Raw genomic sequence first — 4,008 nt, forward strand, 5'->3', positions numbered from 1 at the left:
AAGGAGAAAGTAGTCAATCCGTGAATAGCTCTTATGAACAGGGGAAAAGAATGAATACCGTCTCAAGGTCGGATTACGAAAATGCCACACGTCAACCACTCCACACGTCAACCACTCTATAAGTGTTAAGAAATGAATTAAATGATTGGGCCAATATAGAAAGAGAGATCCTCCCCACTGTACTACGATCAAGGGATGACAGCACACAGTTGGCACAAAGTCATTCTTAATGATGGTTCTGATCTTGAGTAAATAATTGAGGGCATCAATGTGTAAGCGCTTAATGTTCACCCATTAATTTACCATTGCCTTAACAAATTTGCTTTTCCTCCTGCAGCATAAAAAAGAAAGAAAAACATTAAAAATGATTGAGTATACTGTGACTTTGGTATGATGTTGGTCAAGAAAACCTCAACAAAAATTATAAAGAYTTTGAAAATCACATCTGTCATTCATAATATCAAAAGATTTTAAGAAACTTCATGCAAACAAGAAGCTATATGTTAACACAGTCCAGAATTGTTGTCATCGTCCCTGGGCCGAAGCTAATTTAAACTGGACAGAGGCGAAACGGAAAACTGTCCTGTGGTTTTACAAACACCACATCCTCTGACCACCTGATCTGTTATCTGTGCACAATTCAAAAGCCTGCCTCTTTGATGGTATGGGGGTGCATTATTGCCTATACCATTGTCAGTTTATACGTCTAGAAATGCACCAGCACTGCAGGAGAATATAAACAGGTTTGAAAACAATATATGCTCCCATCCAAACAAYGTACTTTTCAGGGAAGACCTAACATATTTCAGCTGGACAAAGCTAAACCTCACACCGCATCCATTATAACACCATAACTTCATAAGAGTCCAGGTGCTGAACTGGTCTGCAGGCCAGACCTCTCACCAATTAAAAACTTTATTTATCATGAAACAAACAAACAATAATAAGAACAGAAATCCAGGACTGCTGAACATATAATCCTCCATCAGACAARAACAGAACAATTTTCTCCTCCAAAAYCTGCAGCAGCTGGTCTCCTCAGTTTTAAAAGAAGAGGGGATGCTTCACAGAGRTAAACATGACTCTGTCCCAACTTCTCTGAGATGTGTCATACAATTCAAAATTACCCCTTTCCATCCCAAAACACAGCATAATTTTAGTCAATACTTTTGAAATATTTACTATGGATGTGAGAATCAGTACTTCCTGTTTTGATTTACATTTTAATCAAAGTCCCACAGAGGCGGAGCCAGGAGGTGGCCATGGCCACCACAGTCAAATCTTTGGCCACCCTGCTGTACAGACCCCTTCCACAGTGAAACAACCTTTAGGGGTGTTATAATCCTCCTGAACAGTTGGTGGCAGTGTTTAACAGTTTGAAACATCACCAAGTTCAAATAAGTGACAAAGAAGGGATTGTTTTGTTTGTATACAGAACATATGCCTATGTAATCTGACTTTTGGTGACAAATGTTTAATTTAATTTAATTTAATTTAATTTAATTTTATGTCACCATAACACAGTGTCATTTTATGTTATGAAGGCTGCATGATGCTCTGTCCATTTTGGTTATGAGTAGACCTATCACTAAATCATAAAAAGTGAAATACCTCTTTAAATTCACTGTTGATGATTATCAATATTGCACCTGTTCATTGGGTAAAGTTATTAATATTAGTTTTATGCATGCAGTTGAAGTTCATCATTATTTGGCACACTGACATGTGTTAAAATTAAAAATAAATCAATAAACAATATAAAAGTAAAAAGCACCCTTAAAGTCATTTGATATGATAAATTGTATCACATTAACTAACCTTATCTCAGCTAAAGCAGTGAGTTTAAAAACAGGATAATGGAACTAGTTTAATGAATAATCTGCCTCTGAAATGCATACTAAATCAAGTGTTTATTTATGTAACAACCTGGTAAATTACACCAGAATGATGGAAAGGGCATCGATTTCGTTCAAAATTTTCTGGGAGAGGACCCCCCCSCCCCCCCCCCCCCCCCAACAGAGTGTGCCCCACTTTAAAAATGCTTCTGACAGCCATGTTTATAAGGCAGTCACTGCCTGTATGAGGACATGAGGAAATGACAAAAACACAAAGATCTGCAGAAACTTTCAAGTAAAAAAATAAGGTAATTTTCCTGGCCACCCCTGAGAAAAATGTCTGGCTCCACCACTGAAGTCCCAACATTAGTGCAATTGATGGTGTAGTTTACAATATCTACAGTATAAGAAGTTTTTCTTCTTCTTTTTTATTTATTTATTTTTTTGCTGTCATAAATCTATCTTGGCCTGTATAAGTTTCCAGGCTAGAGTCTGTCAAACTCTAGTTTGAACTCGAAGATGAGTTTCCTTCACTTTCTCATGAAGCTCAGACTGGTGGTGAGAGAGAAACAGAACCGTTTATTTTACATGATGTATTTTCATGTGTAGAGATTTGGTTTTATTTTGACATAGAAGGAGGTTTTTGGAAATTTCATTTCACATTTACACAGACCATGACTAATTTATGTGACTATCAGCCACATGAAAGAAAAACAAAACAATATTCTATCAGGTGAATTTGCTCAGCAGCACATGAGAGACAGATGGATTGAACTAATTGGAAAAAAAATCACTTTCTATTAAAGATAAGAGTGTTCACACCATTCGCTCATCAGCAGGATATTACATGCTGCTGTTTCCCTGTCAAATAATCATGACGAACAAACTTCGATTTCTAATTTAGTTTGTTTAAATTTAATACTCTGCTGGCAAACACACATTGCCTGCCTCAAATAATTGTCATGTTGACTATTCAATAATAATTAATCTACTTTATAATACAGGGGAAATTACAGAGTGCACATAAAAACGGATATTCAAGAAATGAGCTAACAAAATGACTTCAGGCACATTTCTTTTATTATGAAAAAATAACAAATCCCCAAAATGTTCTTAATTAAGCTTAACATTGAGAATATCTGGTAAAATCTCAAAGACAAAATAACAGCAGTCTGATAGATTATGTGGATTATAAAAAAGTTTATGAAAAGCTGATCCAAACAGGCACCTCTGGTCTGTGAAGGGTTAGAAAAATTTGGAGCAGTTTCAGGCTGAGTTCTGCTGCCCTCTGGTGGCTGAAATCATCACAGTCAACAATGGCTTGTAGTTTACTGTTTGAATTTGTGGATTTTCTAACCTAAATCTAATCTAATTCATCTTGAACACCCAACAAAAACTTTTTTTAATCAAAACTCAGATGGATCAGATGGGGCTTCTGGAAAAGACATGAGCTGACCAAACTTTTAGGTTTGCACAAACATTCTTTAAACAAGCCTCCATCCGACTACCATCAGCATCATCCCTCATACTCTAAAGATCAGCCACTTAATCTATCACCAATCATCTGGTTTTGAATCTTATCAGAGCAGGTCTCTTCCTGACCTCTCRCTCACTTCCTGTCTGTCACCAAACACACAGCCTGATGTCAGGAACAAAACATTTTACCGAACCTGCTTACAATCAAAACATTCCTTAAAGAGTGCTCATTTTCTTAAACCGCTAAGGCTCTTTAAATGTAGTGAAATGGGTTATTTAATGTGATCTGCATGTTTTTAGTTGGCAAACCAGTCATCCACAAAACAAATTATTTAATAATCTTCAAAATAATCTTTTTATTTTTGGTTCTTACAAAATAAATCTTTATTGGTTTAATCCCATTAGAGCTTAGAGTCATTYCATTGAATGAGATGAGTCATTTTTATATTTCTTACAAATGTTGCTTGTACAGTGGGGTGCGAAATTCCTGATTTACCTTCATAGATCATTGATTGTTTGGATAAAAAAATCAGTTAAATATATCATATAGGGGACAAACACAGTGATATATGAGAAGTGAAATGAAGTTTATATTATTTACAGAAAGTGTGCAATAACTGGCTAAACAAAATTAGGCAGGTGCATAAATTTGGGCACCAAAAAAACAAAAAAACAAAACAAAACCTTACCTCAATAT

Source organism: Austrofundulus limnaeus, unplaced genomic scaffold (genome assembly GCF_001266775.1).
Source record: "Austrofundulus limnaeus strain Quisiro unplaced genomic scaffold, Austrofundulus_limnaeus-1.0 Scaffold289, whole genome shotgun sequence".
NCBI lineage: Eukaryota > Metazoa > Chordata > Actinopteri > Cyprinodontiformes > Rivulidae > Austrofundulus > Austrofundulus limnaeus.